The 18,557-nt window shown below is 41.1% G+C and overlaps 1 protein-coding gene and 1 long non-coding RNA gene across 4 annotated transcripts in view; one reads left to right on the top strand and one right to left on the bottom strand.

Moving 5' to 3' along the window:
* ZFP62 (ZFP62 zinc finger protein) overlaps positions 1-12,898 on the top strand; it is a 52,376-nt gene extending 39,478 nt beyond the window's left edge. The window contains exon 4 of the mRNA XM_065918341.1: positions 12,654-12,898. The gene's annotated coding sequence lies outside the window, so the exon portion shown is untranslated. The remainder of the gene's footprint in view (positions 1-12,653) is intronic.
* Positions 5-18,437, bottom strand: LOC136156027 (uncharacterized). Of its 3 annotated transcripts, none has more exons than XR_010660897.1 (4): positions 18,246-18,437; positions 16,723-16,816; positions 7,249-7,376; positions 5-4,404 (listed from the first exon to the last, which is right to left on the bottom strand). It is a non-coding gene; the product is annotated as an uncharacterized lncRNA (long non-coding RNA). The 3 variants fall into 3 exon arrangements; XR_010660898.1 differs by having other exon boundaries at positions 7,282-7,376; XR_010660899.1 differs by lacking the exon at positions 7,249-7,376.
* Positions 18,438-18,557: the final 120 nt, after the last annotated feature.

Raw genomic sequence — 18,557 nt, 5'->3', positions numbered from 1 at the left:
TGAATATGTAGCACGCCAGTCTTTATTCTTTCATATAAACTCCACAATAGCTCTTCCAGTTAGGTACTTTTCCCCCCATCTTACATTTAAGGATGTTGAGGCTCTAAGGCGTTATGTGCCTTTCAAATTCATAGTGTGGTGTGTGTCACAGCGTGCTGTGTGTCAGAATTAGTTTCATATCCTGGTGTATCTACCTCCAAAGCCTGTACATTCCATGGCCAAACAGTATCTCCCCACTGAAAAAGCATGGCAAATCCACTTCATTCACATATAAATGCAAAATTTGAAGAAACAGAGGTTGGAGCAATTGGTACAAGATAATAAGTATTTAGACTTAATATTTATAAGCTATTTCCAACAGAGTGCAAGATAAAAATTAAATCTCTAAGAACAATAAAAACTAAAACATCACAGGACAAAATGTTTCAGTAACACTGGATGATGAAATAGCTTCATTTATAATTTCTGAATCAAGAGCTAATTGTTATAGGAATTTTTTTATAATTCAAAGTACAACTGCAAACATTTCTTCTTCCTCTTTCTAAGCAAAAGCATCATATATTCTTTGTATGAGAGAAATTATGACTCTGTCAAAACCATTTAGGGTAGTTTTGGGGAATTATCCCAAGTAATCTCCATGGATTTTTCAGTGAAAAACCTTGCCTTTAGAGGAAATAAAACAAATGTTAAAAACCACTATGGTTTTCTGTAAAGCAATTATCCTTCAATAAAAAATAAATTAATTTTAAAAAACCCACTATGGCCATTTGGACAATGCCTTTAGTCCCACATTATAACTTATATTTAATGCCTAAGACCAGGTGCAACAATGTTCAATTCCAGTGTATGCTTTTAATAAGTTATTACAGTAAACAAAACGAACAAACCTGGGAACTTTAAATGATTTAAATTAAGCACTGGCCATTTATATGCAGGGACTGAAGATTCCATGAAAAGATAAGATGGTTCTGGAGAGTGATTTTTCCAGAACAAGGCAAAGCTTACCCTAACCCATGGGTGTGAAACCAACTCATCCTGGCTGTTGATCCAACAGTTTTCACAATAATGCCCTGCAAGCCTCAACATCATTAGTGTATTTCAAACATTTTGGACCCTCACTACAGTAAGAAATATCGTTAGCCATGTGCAAACACAATGACTCAGAGACACAGGAATTTTTTGAGATAAAATGCAGGCAGTAGAGAAGGAAATGGCAACCTACTCCAATATTCTTGCCAGGGAAATTCCATGGACAGAGGAGCATGGCAGGCTATATAGTCCTCTGGGTCACTGAGTCAGACACAACTCAGCAACTAAACAACAAACTGTGTGCATACCAGTGGTGGGTGTAAGGTAGGTAGTAATCTGATTTTACTATTTCAGGAAAGAGGAATAGTTGTCCTTTGGCTGTTTCTTAACACATGTCCTCCCAGTATTTTGTTTATAAAAAGGATTGTGCAAGAGTATAAAATCACACATAGGAAACCTTCGGTAGTCATGGATTATTACATAGAATTTACAAAGACAATGAATGTTAAATGTTCATTGAAATTCTGTGGAACTGTCTAATGAAAAAAATCAGTTTATATTTTGTATTAATACTCTGCTTCTAGAGACAGTTAAGTAATAGAATTACAGACTGAAGATTGTCTTTTCTTTGTAAAATTATCATTTTTAAAATCTAGCAAACATTTTCTTTCTCTACTTCAGGTCAAATCTCAGCCAGTTACTGATTTCTCCTGCTTTATCTTTTTAAAAACCTGCTTACAAAAGCCTGTTTCATATAGATATAAAATCATTCTAAGAGGCTTAGGCTTTGTGAAGGATGGAAAATAGATGTGAATGTGATGCATGAGTTTTTCTTTCCCTATTGTGTCCTGGAAGCCTTTGTTTAATGTAGTCTTTCAACCTCTATGTTCCTGAGGTACGTAAGTGAGAGAACTAAAACCCATCCCAGGCAGTGACAAGCTCTAGCTCTGGCCATGGGAAGCTATAGCTGACTGTGTGGGCTTGTGGGCATAGTTTCCCCATTGCCTATCATGGGAATTCCACAGGCCAAGTGAAGGTCAACATTGTGAACGTTTAACAGTTCCTGTGTCTGATAAGATTGGGTGTGAAAAAGGAAAGTAGGAACACACTCGCTCAGAACTGTTAGTGGATTGTGTAGAAGTGACAGAATCGTTAGTGGACTCAGCTTCCTTCATTAATGTGTGTCCTAGACTTTCTCTTATGTCTCCATTCCTGCTTTATTTTATAAGAAAAAGTCTGCCCTCTGTTCTTTTTTGTTTTGGTTTGTTTAGTTCTTTTAACTCTAGCACATTTATTCTGTATGTAATTGTCATACTTTGGGGGGGAAATCAGAAACAATCTTTATGAAGCTCGAAGAATTTTTAGTGAGTAGATGAACAGTAATGAGATATTTGAGATACCTTGCCAAAAAGGCTTGAGAATGTTGCCAGATTAATAATCATATATTTTAGAATGTAGGTTACCCAAAGGAGTAGGGTGACCACAAATAGCTTTATTACTCTTGAGAATACTTGGAGAAAGATATCCTTTGCTCATGTCAAGGTTGGTGTGGTTGAGCTGTGGGGTCACTGCAAAGCTGCGTGTCCCACAGGCCTGTGCTCATCAAAGGTTAAATACCTGAGAGAGAAAGTTCTCTTACACTTGGTTCATGGCAGACAGTGTGGGCAGGAGACACACACCTTAAGAATTCACCTCTGCTGAGGTGATGTCCTGTCATGTCTACTGTATTCTTGGGCTTCACCTGTATTAACAAGTTTTGTACTGATAAAACCTTCTAAAAGCCTCAGTGAATGAGCTTGTACAATCTTGCATATGTACAGGAAACCCATCCTGTCTCCTAATGTGATTACTCATGTACAATATCATTGTGTAAAATTGATTAAAAAGGGAGAGCAGTTGAAAAAAAAAGGCAGGCAGTACACTCTGATCCCCTTCCCTAATCCACCCAATCCCCTACTCAAAATGCTGGCATGGCCTGGGTTCACAACCTGCAGGAGTTGTGACCCACAGTTTGAAACCCCTGAGTTATTGCTGGTTGCTTTGGCTGGCCCATCAAATCAGCCTGTATAGTATATTTCTTTTTTCTTTTCTCTCACAACTCCCAGAGGGAAAAGGAGCCAAGTGCTTGGAAAGGGAACTGTCACCTGGGAGTCAGTAACCAAATCCCAGAGCCTGGAGAAGTCAGCACCACTTCTGGAAGTTCCCACAATTGCCCAGACATGACAAGACCCTACTACTTTAATACCATCCTCAAAAATGTTGAGGTTTACTTAGCATGGTGTCCTGTTACTAGAAATATCAGATTTAGCAAAACAATTAAAAAAAAAATCAGGACAGCCAGTAAAATTTGAATTCCAGATAAACAAGGAATGGTCTTTTTTTAGTGTATGTCTCATGCAATAACAATTATTCCTTGTTTGTCTGAAGTTCAAATTTAATTGGGTGTCCTGTGTTTTATCTGGCAACTCAACTGGCTGTACACCCTGTCTCTTTACTTTGAAGGTCCTAAATCTGATGGATGGATGTAGGCTGGACAGGATGTGGGCATCGTTGCTGGGAGGAAGGGGGAATATCTGGCTCAGCCTCCTTCCGCTCCTCTCGTTTTCGTTGCTGGCCACACAGCCCACAGGCCCTTGATGGGCCTCATCAGGAGAGCACCCTCTCAGACAGGGCAGTAGATTGGCACAAACCCTGTTCCTACTCTGTCCCCTTGACCTTGGGGTCCTCCAGGAGCTTGGCATGCTAGACCTCCAGGATGCATGCTGCACTGCCACTCTAGCTCTGCGGCAAAGGGACAGTCACCAGCCCATCCAGCTTTTGAATGGAACCCCCGTCTCTCCTTCTTATAGTCACTCCAATCTGTGCTAGTGATCTGCTTGGGGAGGGAGAGCCCCGCTGGGAGGACAGAACACACTTCCTACTTCCCTCCTCCAGAGCCTACACCCCCAACCTCCCACTTGCCTCCCCTTGCCTCCAATTCTAGATATCCCAGAGAAAAGTCTTGCCTTTCCATCAAAGCACACTCTCTGACCCATGTAGGCCAAGTCTGTTCATCCCCTCAGAGTTAAGACCACTGGACTTGGTTTTTCTTCTCATTTTCCCTCTCCCACCGCCCCAGGAGGAAATCGGTACATTTGAAATGGCTCATAAATGGATGGTTTACTGAAGTGATTCGATCCTTCCTGTGTCCTTGCAACAGTTCCCTTACATTTGGTTAACAGGAAGGACAAATATCACCTCCTGGCCAAAGCTTCAGGTCAAGTTCTGAGCTCTGGGGCCCTGTAGGGCCTTCTTCCATGGCCTGGCTTGTGCTGCGAGGCTGCTGACCCATTTCTTCAATGGGCTGTGAGCAGCCTGAGGACAGGGGCCCAACATCTGTGGAAAAACACATGAAGATGAGTCTGCCGTAGCTGGATAGAGGGGCAGTTGAAAAGTATGGGCCATGGTCCTTGTTATAACTTCTGTTTGCTTTCATAAAACTTTTCAGTAAACACATCTTGTTTCCTCTGACTACCAAGACCCAGCAAGATCTGCTGCCCCAGCCACATTTCCTTCTGGGGTTTTCTCTCCCTTTGTTAACACTTACTTATCCAGACCTTTCTGCCAGGGCCATCTGGGTCTTCCAAGATGGCATTAAAAAAGAAAGAAAGAAAGAAAGTAGCTGGGACTTCCCTGGTGGTCCAGTGGCTTGGCTAAGACTCCATGCTCCCAACACAGGCGCCCTGGGTTTGAGCCCTGGTCTGGGAACTAGATCCTACATGCCACAACTGAGTTCGCATGCCACAAAGAAGACTGAAGATCCTAAGTGCCACAACTAACACCTGGTGCAGCCAAATAAATAAATACTTAAAAAGAAAGAAAGAAAGAAAGTTATCACTGCTAATGTGTAAATGACTGTCATTAGGATACACTTAAATTTTGCATTTTAAAGGAACTAACAGGTATTATTAAGCTCTGATATATGTGCCTCACACTTTTAGTGTCACATAAGGTTAAGATAGAACTTTTTGCATGCAAGAGTCATACTGGAAGACAAGATTTAAATACATGAAGTCACTTAAAAATGACCTAAAGAGACTGGCAGATAATAAAATGCAATTCAAATGGCTTATAAAGGTCACAAAATGACATTGTGTTTCATCATTTGTGAAAGATTTGATAAGGTTATTCCTAAAGTTTATTTATTTCAAATAAATCACCAAGGAGAACTTTCAAATTTTACGTGTAATAAAATAACATGGTACTCACTATGTACCAGGCACCACTGCTGGCAACTCCTCCAGTCTTTACAAGAATACCATGAGGTGGCCATTAATTATTTCCCATTTGTCAGGTGGGGGAACTTATGCATCGAGAGGTTAAAGAATTGCCACAGAACTTTGCGGCAGAGCTGGCAGCTGAACTCAAGGCATGAGGATCTTGAGTGTGCACATAATGATATGCCACGGCATCTCTGAACACAGACCTAAACTTGCACTTTTCCATACTTTTCAGATTGTGCTTCCTTACTTTTTAAATGGGAAAACAATGTATTATTCTTGGAGTGCCTATTTTATTTTCCATTACCCCACACTTGGCCCTCTTGGTTCAATCTTGTAAAATCTACAATCAAGTTTCTAACATTTTCTTGGCTCTATTTCTTCTCTAGGGATCTGTTTGAGTGGACTCTGTAAACTTCACTCAGATTTGAGCCCAAAGTTCTGCCTTATCCACTGTATCATGTTTCTTTCTTCTTTTGCTCAAAATTTATCAGGTTAAATCTTCGACATTTTACATTTTTTTTTTCTACCTTTCTTAATTTTGATTCCACAGCCTGCCTGGGTTTCCATATAGGATTTCACTGAGACTTCAATTTCCTCAGTGGCTGCTCACATCTACTGCATCCAGCAGCTGTTCATACTCCACTGGGGTCTCTCAGGATACTGCTGGGGGTGAGGTGAAACTGAGATGAGCAAAGTAGTAACACTAGGGACAACCGTACCACAATGAATTCCAAGACAAAGACGAGTGAACCAGTGCTGACAATGACTCAGGTTTCAAGGAGGAAGAGGCATTTGAGCTGGTAATAAAAGACTTCTGCAGACTTTGGTGGGTTGATAAGGAAGACGTGGAAACCCAAGCTGAAGGCGGGGAAATGAATCTGGAGTCTCTGTGTTCCTCAGACCAACCATCCGTGATCTCTTCCTTGGAACAAACTGCCTCTGGTTTCCAAGTATTGACAAAGCCCAGAAAAATGCAAATCAAATGTTTTTCTTGAAACATTGGCCTCACTCTGGATTGTAGCTGAGTAACAGGATCCATTTCATACATCAACTCAACTCTGTACAGAAATTCCAATTGTTTTTCACCCACTCAAGACGGCATGTGAGAATGCAAGCTTGATATTCCCACAGACATGACCTCAAATGGATCTGATTTATTTAGAAGCGCCAATCATCTGAAAAGGTCAGTCCTTTAACAGTTACCAGGAATGAAATCAGTGTATGATACAATGCAGAGGTGATTGTCATACAGCAGTGAAATAACTGGGAGGCAGCAGGCAGAATGGATTATTAACTCCAAGAAGCTCGTGGCCCCTTAAAAAATTTTTTTTGCCTTGAACAGTTTCCAGGTAATACCTGATGAGTGTTCGCTGGGAGTGTAGGGTTGCCTTAACTTCTGTTCTTCCACTATTCTAGAGGAGTCTAGTATTGGTTTGGGGGGCATGGGGGTGGGGAACATGTGTACCACACCTTTGTCACAAAATGAGGTGGAAAACAGCAACTCACATACTGAGCAAAAGATCAGAAATGATACTTTCAAACAGACTAATGTATGTGTTTCTCTTTTCATGATTAGTAAAGACTATTACTGACAATTATTTAAAATATTTCTAAAAATTAGAAATAGTTGTTCTGGTTTAAAACCCATTTCAAAAGAGATAAAGGAATTATGATGAGGTTATAGTTTTGATTTGGAGGTATTAGTTTTCAATTGTTTTCCCCAAAGTACTTCTTAACTGCTCCTACATGAGGAGGAGATGCTTTAAAGGGTTTGACTGGGGTGTGTGAAACCTGGTAACTGCAATCAGGATCAGCACCCAAACTGCTGGCACCAGGCTCAGTTTAGATGATAAAGATTAGAAATATTCCTGTTTGAGCTTGGTTCTACTTCAAGTAGAGAAGGATATATGACCCCTAAATCAGAGGTTCCTCTCTCCTGGTTCCCTTCAAAACCTACCTTCAGGAAATACTCCATATTAATTTTACATACTTCTTGTACTTCTGCGTTGTCCTCAGTGTTTACTTGTAAGTTTTTTTTGTTCTTTCTTGAGAACCAGTCTCCTCTCTCCTGTGACCTGATATATCCTGAAGGCAAAAGACACTTCTATTTCAGACTGTTCTCCCTTGACTGCCCTTCTCCCTCTCCTCCCCTCTCTGCACCACTCCCCACTAGTGGAGGCCCTACAGGAAAACCTCAGCTTCGTGGCATCAGTATCTGAAGTTTCAAATATTCACTAGGTAACTGGACAACCCTTTCTGATGGAGCTGGTCTAAAGGAATACTGACCTACGAATGCTGCTGGTTTAAATGCAAATTCACAGATTTGAAAACCAACCAATCGATCTAGTAACAATCAGAACTTCTAATATGGTTAAAGAAAGGTGTTTAAAAGCAGACTGGATTTCCGTATGACATGATCACACTCTGAGAGTCCTGAAAAAGGGAGAGGCCAGGTGAGAAATGGGAGCAGCTTCCTAAGGGAGGGGATGCTCAGGGCTTTCTCTGTTCTCAGATGGAAAGGGCATTGAGGGGTCCTCCCCTGAAAGCTCAAAACAACTAGCACCCTGGCATACTGATTGATATCTGGAAACTTCTAAATATCACAGATATTTACATAGCTCTTTTCAGTTCTAAAAGGGTTCCCACAGCCTTGGTTTCATTTGATCCTCATGAATGCCTTGCCAAGAATGAAGGACAGATTTCACGACCTGAGCCTTGGAAAAGGAAACCAAATCTCCCAAGTCCACAGAAATCAGAGGAGCCAGAATCTGAGCTAGCAGGTAAATGTTCATTGCATTGAACAAATTCAGAAACATATATGAGTATTATGAGGTAAACAGGGTCTCTTCTTGTAAGAAGCTCATAATCTAGTTGGGGAGAAATGCTCCAAATTAATATAATTAAAATAATACTAGGATTAAATAAGGAAAGACCAGACACAAGGCAGTAAGTGCATCCTTCACTGTGAAACAAAGCAAGGCAGTGCTATGATTTTAAGTGTACTTAAACAGCTTTCATCCCATGATTAAACTGAAATTCCCAAGTGTCCTCCATCTATCACCTCACCTTCATCCTAAGTCTCTGCTTAATATTCTGGGTTTCACTTGAATTCCCTATGGCACACTACACAGTCTTCAGCTTTACACATCAGCTACAGAGATGTCTGGGCTAGTCACATCCTCTTTAGTCTCATGTTTGCAGTGTAACTCCAGGTCCCCACACCCAATTTTTAGTTATTTATTTTTATCCACAAGGGACATAAAAAAGGGAGTGGGGGTTATCTGTCTTCAGTGTTCTGGAAAAGTTCACCCTCACTTCCTAGAAGTGCTAATGGGAGCAGATTTTAGAAAATGGTATAATGATTAAGAAATCACACATGAAGAGAGACTTATAGTTGAAGGGTATTTCAGGAATGAATACCAACCAGGCCAAAGACAGAGTGAGTGAGAAGACAGGAGAAAGTCAGAACATGCCCATGGTGAGGACTGTCTCCATCTGACATAGAAGATACATGGTGTGATGATTATGTGCATACCAAGAACAGGGTTAACAGATCATTTAAAATTGGGATTTCCCCAAATCTAGGGGGACCCTGACCCACATCCACTGTTCTCCAGAAAATACAAATTTCTCCCAAATACCTCTTTCTTCATCTGAGGATTCTGTAGGCTTTTATGTGGAGGCTGCAGTCCAGTCTCCTTATATTCATTCCTTATATTACACTGGCAAAAACAGATACTATAGAGTGGAAACAACCTAATATCTATCACCTGATGAATGAAAACACAACATATATACAGTAAAAAGTTATTCAGCCACAAAAAGGAATGAAATGCTAATACATACTATAACATGGATGAAATCTTAAAAACTATGCTAAGAAGCAGACACACGTCTGATGCTATTCATATGAAATGTTCAGAACAGGCTGATAGGGATGTACAGTAAATCAATGGTTCATAGGGGCGAGGGAGGCAGGAAAGGAGAGTGACTGCTAATGGACATGTGGTTTCTTTCAAGGGTGATCAAAGTGTTTTAGATAAGTGGTGATGGTTGTATAACTGTATCAAGTATACTGAAAACCACTAAATCATACATTTTGGAAGGATGAAAAAAAAAGCAAGTATGCCTTGTTAGAATTTTATTTTAAATTTAAGGACAACATGGAGGAACTTAACTGTATTAATCTGATATTTGCCTGGGAACATTAGAAACATCAAAAATAAAATAACTAAAAAACTAAGGGCTTCCCAGGTAGCTCAGTGGTAAAGAATCCTCTTGCCAATGCAGGAGATGCTGGTTCGAACCCTGGGTCAGGAAGATTCCCTAGAGGAAGAAATGGTAACCCACTCCAGTATTCTTGTCTAGAAAATTCCTTAGACAGAGGAGCCTGGTGGGCTACAGTCCACATGACTGAAAAGAGCTGGACACAACTGAGCAAGCATGCATGCATGCACAAAAAAACTTCAAAAAACATGAAAAATGGCAAAGAAGCAAAGACCAAAAAATGAGGGAGGTGGAGGATAGTCAAATGAGTCCCAACATATACAAAACTGGTATTCCTAAGATGGGATAGAACAAATGAAACAAACAAAAAGGACTAGACTGAAACTTTTCAGAATTAATCATAAGAATAGTAACCAACATTTACTGAGCACTTACTATATATATTGCACATAGTTTGAGCATCAACTCATGTCAGAAGACCAAAAGGTTGAGCAAGGTCCGCAAATCTTGAGCAAGTGTCCTCCAAGACTTTTGTCCTTTAAATAGAAAAGCTGAAACTATTTTCATTTGTGCTCGAGGTTTGCTACCTGACAGAAACCTTATCCTAGATCAGTAAATCCCAGGAAGGAACTGACTGGCCAAGCTTGAGTCCTTTGTGACCCAATTCCTATGGCTAGGGTATGAGCTGTAATGACTGGCCCAGGTTGGGAAGAGATAGAGAGAAGCACAGCATTAAGTAATTGGGAGATGAACCTTGAGGAGTGTGTTGATTGATTAGAGGTGGAAACTTTGTGAAGGACTTGGAATTCTGGCACAAGTATTTCGTGGGATGATGGAGCTACTCACTGAGAAGGGGAATGCTGGGAGAGGAGCTGGGAGGAATACTGTGGGTCAGTTTTGGACACTTGCATTATTAGAGCTGTCTGTGAGGGGCCCCAGTTGAGATGTCCAAGCATGTAGCTGGATATACGGGCCTGGAGGATGGAGAAGGGGCCTGGGGGCTTATTTGTGGAGTTGGTAATGGAAGCCAAGTGACTTATACTGGGGTTGAAAGCAGCTCCTGGCAGGAAAGAACTCTCCTGGGAGGTTCCTTTTGTCTTGACATTGATAGCTTATGGTGAACAATGTTGGATTTGTGATCTCCGAAGAAGATGATTTAGCTTTGGGACCAGGGACCAGGCTTGATCACTTAAGAGCGTCTGTGTAGCAGAGTTTTATTAAAGTGAAAAAGGGACAGAGAAAGCTTCTGACATAGACATCAGAAGGGGGAATGGAGAGAGTCCCCCTTGCTAGTCTTAACAAGGGAGCTATATACTTTTTCAATTGGTTATCACAGTAAATCAAAAGAATGTCTCAAGGTTGTAAAGGTCTTACCAGACCCACTCCCCTAATTTACATCTTAAGATAACAGGATTCAGTTTGGTTCAGTTCAGTTGTTCAGTCGTGTCCAACTCTTTGCAACCCCATGGACTGCAGCATGCCAGGTTTTCCTGTCCATCACCAAGTCCCAAAGTTTGCTCAAACCTATGTCCATTGAGTCAGTGATGCCATCCAACCATCTCACCCTGTCGTCCCCTTCTCCTCCTGTCTTCAACCTTTCCCAGCATCAGGGTCTTTTCCAGTGAGTCAGTTCTTTGCATCAGGTGGCCAAAATATTAGAGTTTCAGCTTTAGCATCAGTCTTTGCAATGAATATTCAGGACTGATCTCCTTTAGGACTGACTGGTTGGATCTTCTTGCAGTCCAAGGGACTCTCAAGAGTCTTCTCTAACACCACAGTTCAAAAGCATCAATTCTTTGGCTCTCAGCTTTCTTTATATCGGGAACTGAAACAACTCTGTGCCCCTATTTCAATGATCAACTGAGATTACTTCCTTTTTTCCCCTTTACAAACTATCATGGCCGAGCAGAATCTTCAGCGACAGCTTTGCAGGGAAACTGAATTCACTGTCTCCTCAGATTGCTGGCACTCTGAATAAAAGCAACTTTCCTCTTACAAACATTTGTCTCTTTCTTGAGTAATGATTTTTGGGCAATGAGGATCCAGATCTGAGTTTGGTAACAGCATTACATAAACAGAAAGTGTTGGGCACAGAACAAGAGGGAAGAGGAAGAAGCTGGTTAGGAAGGTTGAGGAGTGGTCAGAGAAGGAGGAGGGCACCCAGGAGAGTGTGGTGGCAAGGGAATTAAAGGGGAATAGTGTTGGAAGAAGAGGTGCATAGTCCAGTGTCTCAGAAGCTGCTAAGAGGTAAAATAAGATAAGAGGAGAAAATGAATATGGCCGTTTCCTTATGGGTCAGTTTTAAAATATATTCCAGAATAAAAGAACATGTCACAAATAGAAAATATACAAACTGACTTTTGTACCTATAGGACTTTGGACTAAAATCAATACAAAGAATACTTGATAAGATAAGGAGGAGTCCATTAAATTATAAAAGAGGATCTAGTTTCTAAAATGAATCCCAAATAATTGTCATCTGAAAAATATATGTTGGAAAAAATATACTTGTGAAAATATTTAAGAAAACATCGAAAAACAAGGTAATGTGGAAGACTTAAGATGGTGTTGGCACAATGTGAAGAAAAGGATCCTTCTGCCTGCTGGAGTGAAAGCAGTGATACCATTTGGTAGGTCTGCTGACAACATCATCAAAAGACTTCAACAGTGAGCACAACCTTTTAATAACTGTTCCAGGGGTTTATCCTGAGGAAATAATTAGGGATGTGCACAGAGATTCATCTACAAGTAATTCCACAAAAATGAAAAGCTGGAAACAAACCAAATGTACAAAATCAGGTAAAATAATTATGGTACATTTATACAGTGGGAGACCACACAGTCATTAAAAATGTCAGAAGTGTATTTTCTGATATGAAAAAATGTTTGCAATATATAAAGCAATAAAAGCTAATTATAATATGATCTCAAATATGCATATATATGAACAGAACAAATTGATTATTTCTGGCTGCTGGCTTTACAAACGGTTTTTATTTTGCTTATTTGTGATTTACTATTTTAAGATGCTTACTCCTTGGAAGAATAGTTATAACAAACCTAGACAGTGTATTAAAAAGCAGAGAATCGCTTGGTCGACAAAAATCCGTATAGTCAAAACTATGGTTTTTCCAGGACTCATGTATGGATGTGAGAGTTGGACCATAAAGAAGGTTGAGTGCCAGAGAAGTGACACTTTCGAACTGTGGTGTTGGAGAAAACTCTTGAGAGTCCCTTGGTCTGCAAGGAGATCAAACCAGTTAATCCTAAAGGAAAGCAACCATGAATATCCACTGAAGGACTGATGCTGAAAACTGAAGCTCCAGTACTTTGACCACCAGATGCGAAGAGTTGACTCACTGGGGAAGACCCTGATGCTAGGAAAAACTGAGGGGAAGAGAAGGGGGCAACAGAGGAGATGGCATCACTGGCTCAACAGACATTAGTTTGAGCAAATTCAAGGAGACGGCGAAGGACAGAGAAGCCTGGTGTGCTGCAGTTCATGGGGTCTCAAAACAGTTGGACAGCTGTTGTTAGCAGCTGAACAACAACAAAATTTTTCGGTAATGAACATATATTCTTTTATAATAACTTTAAAAAACTTGGTAATTATATAAAGGTGAAAGGAGAAAAGAACAAGTTCACTAGCATTAAACCATGCTATGCTGCGCTTACTCGCTCAGTTGGGTCCGATTCTTTGCAACCCCATGGACTACAGCCTGCTAGGCTCCTCTGTCCATGGGGATCCTCCATGCAAGAATACTGGAGTGGGTTGCCACTCCCTCCTTCGGGGGATCTTGCCAACCCAGGGATCGAACCCAGGTCTCCCACACTGCAGGTGGATTAAGCCTGAATTAAACCATAACTGATCATTAATACATAAGCAAATCATGAAGTGTGAACATTTATCCTGAGTTAACTATACTTAGTTTTTCTGCTATCAGAGGGAATGAGGTCTAAAATAGAAACTGGCTTGTGTTACAGAAAATAAAGTTACATACTTGTCTTTGAACTGTGAAATCTGTACATATTACATATTTTTATATATGTACAGAGAAAATATTTCGAAAGGTATCCACTAAATTTGAAAGTGGTTCCTTTCAGCAGGATAAGATAAATGGAGGTGGGAAATAATTAACTTTTCCTTTGAACAACTCTATTGTCTGAAAAATAATAACAAGCATGCAAAAAGTTTAAGTACATTTAAAAAGAAAAAGTGGTTGTAATTTTGAAAATATTTAGAAACATGATAGTATTTATGGTATGATGACAAAAATATCATATACAAAATATGCTTAGTATGCTTACCACTATGTTCATGTATCTGCAGGTAAGAAAGGCCTAGACAACAATACTCCATCATGAAAATAACTGTTCAAGTTCATTCATTCATTCATTTCACAAATGTTTGCTGAGCACCTAGTAAGTGCTGAGCACACCCTTGTTCCAGGCACTTGGGATATAGCAAGGAACCAAACGGCCAAACATGCCTCCCCTCAGGGAACTGACATTCAAGCAGGCAGAGACAGACAGGAAGGAGTAAAGCATAATAAATATGGAAGAAGTTGATAAGTGCTACTGAAAAAATGGAGCAGAGTAAGGGAGAATAACTGTAGTTTTGGGAGAAGGCTCTTAAGAATCCCTTGGACTGCAAGGAGACCAAACCAGTCAATCCTAAAGGAAATCAATCTTGAATATTCATTTGGATGGGCTGATGTTGAAGCAGAAGCTCCAATACTTTGGCCACCTGACTTGAAGTACCAACTCATTAGAAAAGACCCTGATGCTGGGAAAGATTGAAGGCAGGAGAAGAGGATGACAGAGGACAAGATGGTTGGATGGCATCACTGACTCAATGGACATGAGTTTGAGCAAGCTACAGGAGATGGTGAAGGACAGGGAAGCCTGACAGGCTGCAGTTGATGGGCTGCAAAGAGTCAGACACGACTGAGCAACTGAACAACAAAGGGATACTGGCAATGCTGTGGTAAGGGCCAGGGTTTAATTAGGTTGGTCAGGGAAGGCTTCACTGAGAAGGTGACATTTGAGGAAATATTTGAGAGTAATTAAAATATCCAGAATACAAGCTTTATAAGCAGAGAGATCAAACTGCAACATATTGGATCATATAAAAATCGAGAGTTCCAGAAAAACATCACTTCTGCTTTATTGACTACACCAAAGCCTTTAACTGTGTGGATTGCAACAAACTGTGGAAAATTCTTCAAGAGATGGGAATACCTGACCACCTTACCTGCCTCCTGAGAAATCTGTATGCAGGTCAAGAAGCAACAGTTAGAACTGTACATGGAACAATGGACTGGTTCCAAATTGGGAAAGAAGTATGTCAAGGCTGTATATTGTCACCCTGCTTATTTAACTTTCACGCAGAGTACATCATGCAAAATGCTGGGCTGGATGAAGCACAAGCAGTAATCAAGATTGCTGGGAGAAATATCAATAACCTCAGATATGCAGATGATACCACCTTTATGGCAGAAAGTGAAGAGGAACTGAAGAATCTCTTGATGAAAGTGAGAGGAAAGTGAAAAATCTGGCTTAAAACTCAACATTAAAAAAAAATGAACATCATGGCATCCAGTTCCATCACTTCATGGCAAATAGATGGGGAAACAATGGAAAACAGTGACACACTTTATTTTCTTGGGCTCCAAAATCACTGCAGATGGTGAGTGCAGCCATGAAATTAAAAGACACTTCCTCCTTGGAAGAAAAGCTATGTCAAACATAGACAGCATATTAAAAAGCAGAGACATTACTTTGCCAACAATGGTCTGTCTAGTCAAAGCTATGATTTTTCCAGTAGTCATGTATGGATGTGAGAATTGAACCATAAAGAAAGCTGAGCGCTGAAAAATTGATGCTTTTCAACTGTGGTGTTAGAGAAGATTCTTGCAAGTCCCTTGGACTACAAATCAAATCAGTCAATCTTACAGGAAATCAGTCCTGAATATTCATTGGAAGGACTGATGCTGAAGCTCCAATACTTTGGCCACCTGATTCGAAGAACTGATTCACTGGAAAAGACCCTGATGTTGGGAAAATTCAAAGGCAAGAGGAGAAGCAACTGACAGAGGATGAAATGGTTGGATGGCATCACTGACTTGATGGACATGAGTTTGAGCAAGCTCCGGGAGTTGGTGATGAACAGGGAAGCCTGGTGTGCTGCAGTCCATGGGGTTGCAAAGAGTCGGACATGACTGAGTGACTGAACTGACTGATGAACTGATAAGCAGAGAGAACAGCTAGAGCTTTTGCACTAGAAATATTCCCCATGGAATAGCAATGAAGGTAGTGTGGCTGAGACAGAGTGAGCAAAGTCATTTAGGAGTAAGCAGGCCAGTTGGTATTGGGCTCTGTAGTCTACTGAAAGGACTGGCTTTTTATTCCAATTGATCTGGGGATACACTGTGGGGTTTTAAGCAGAAAAATGCCAGGATCACTCTGACTGCTGTGTGAAGACTAGGCTACTGGAGGAGGGAAGTAAAGGACTTGGGTTGTCCTTCATCCTATGGGATGAAGTTGGCTGTGAGAATACCGAGGTATTGAATCTGAGACACAGTTTGAAGACAGAGCCAAGAGGATTTTCAGACAGATTGACAGGGAATGTATGAGAGGAGTATGAGGATGACTCTCAGCATTATGGCCTGAACAAATGAAGTGGTGTTTCCATTAATTCCAATGAGAAAGCCAGCTGAGTGGAGTAAATTTGGGGTTGTGAAAGTATCAGGAAGTTATCTGTAGAACTGTATTATGTGAGGGTAAAAGCAATATGAATTTTGTCTTAAGACTGTTTCTAATATTACATCTTTTCAAATGAAAAAATCATTTCAAGACTCCTGACTTAGTAACTATTACATTCCCAGTAGTGTAAATATGCAACTTGGTCACTGCTAATATTCTGGAGAAATTGTGTGGGTAGAAGATATTCCAGGAAACTGGAACCTAGGTTACGGTTTTCCAAAGAGTGGTGGGATGGGAAACAGAGGCTGTAAATCTTTTCAGAATCTTGGCAAGATTCTAGAACATGTCATTAAATGGATGACATATGATTGCCTAAAATTAGTAGTAGTTCCTATTGGATTCAGTCTGATGTTAACAGCAAGTCAGATTAATGTATATACTAGAAAAACCCAGTCTTTTTCCTACATGTCTCCATTACTACTCATACAGAATACTTTACCTCTGACACCAAATGCATGAGCGTTTTCTCCCACCAAGCAGTTCTCTGGGATACCAGCTGGTTGTCCTACAATTTAACTCAATTCTGACACAATCTGAAATAACATCAGATAACACAGGTTAGGGACCAGTACATGAGACTGACTCTGCTTCAGATGCCAATTACAAATAGTAAGTCCCCAAGTTACTCCCAACTTCTGTTCTACCTGGAGGTTCCTGTGACCTCGTACCTGGAGGATTCAGTAATTTGCTAGACCAACTCACAGAACTCTGGGAAACACTTACTTATGTTTATTAGTCTATTAAAGGATACAGATGAATGCCAGATGATATACAGAGGTCGAGGCCTGGGGTGAGGGATATGGGGGGGAGTAGGTCCCAAGCACAGGAGCTTCTGTCTTCCTGAGTTGAGGGTGTGGCACCCTCCTGGTGTGTGGATGTGTTCACCAACCTGGAAGCTCTCTGAACCCCATTTTGTTGGAATTTTAAAGAATGCTTCATCACCTAGGCATGATTTATCATTAGCTCCGTTCTCAAAACTTCCCTCATCTCAATACAATGGCAAGGGTAGGGGGTGGCGTGAGAGTGAAATGAAAGTCGCTCAGCAGTGTCCAACTCTTTGCAAGCCTATGTTCTATAGTCCATGGAATTCTCCATGCCAGAATACTGGAGTGGGTAGCCTTTCCCTTCTCCAGGGGATCAAATCCAGGTCTTTGGCATTGCAGGTGGATTCTTTACCAGCTGAGCCACAAGGGAAGCCTTCCCACAAGGAAAGGCTCGGGAGGGAGATGCTAAAAAATTCCAACTTTCTAATCGTGGCTTGATCTTTTCAATGACCAGCTCCCATTCAGAAGCTGTCTAGGAGCCCACACAAAGTTGCTCATTAGAAGAAATCACATTCCTATCACCCAGGAAATGCCAAGGGTTTTTGTGGCCTTGTGGCAGGAACTAAGGTCAAAGGTCAAATATTATAACAAAAGAGCCTCCTAGTACTCTTATCACATATGAAAATTCCAAGGATTTTAGCAGCTCAGTATCAAAGAAGATATTCCAGAAGACTGCAGACTAAGTTCCAGTTTTCAATAAAAGGGGAAAAAAACAAAGGTTGCAAAGTCATCCAAAGCCCTGGCAAAATTCAAGAACACGTCATTAAGTAGATGACATATGAACAAAAATTAGTAGTAGCTCCTTTTGCATGCAGTTTTAAGTCAAGTACATGTCTGACCAAAAAAAATCAACCAGAGCAATTTTGGAAACTGTAAGTCTAATGTTTGAAGGTGTGGAAAGGTTCAAGACGAGACTGCACACGATAGTGGCAACACAGGTTAGTGTTACAGACTGGAAGGTTCGCATTCAACCCCTATCACTTTTTAGCCATCTAACCTCTGGAAGACTTCTGTGCTGCTCAGGGAACGGTAACCATGGCACAGACTGGTGCCTACTAACACTAATACTTGACAAGGGCTTCGCACAATGCGTGTAGAACAGAGCTGTCCTCGGGGCGGGAGGGGGAGGAGAGCTTACTGTAGTCTCTTTTCAGACCCAAGGAAGGTCCTGCCTCCGTGAGAGATGCAGCGAGAAAAGTAAGCAATAAACAAAACAGCCTTCTTCTAGTACTGCTACAGGGCTCTCAGCGTAGGAACGGGTGAACACAGGACTTGGTGCTTCCAGAACTGCTTCTCACCATGACTCGAATCCAGAGAGTGGACCAGCTTAGGCCTTCTTCAGAACTTCAAAGAGGCAGGTTGTAGCGACAGTAAAACCAAGGGGACCGGGCGAGACTGCCCCCGGCCGACTCCGCCCCCACTTGCGGGCTCTCGCCCCGCCCCCTTCCCG

The sequence above is a fragment of the Muntiacus reevesi genome, chromosome 1 (genome assembly GCF_963930625.1).
Source record: "Muntiacus reevesi chromosome 1, mMunRee1.1, whole genome shotgun sequence".
In the NCBI taxonomy this organism is placed as follows: Eukaryota; Metazoa; Chordata; class Mammalia; order Artiodactyla; family Cervidae; genus Muntiacus; species Muntiacus reevesi.
This window is presented reverse-complemented; position numbering and strand designations above follow the sequence as displayed.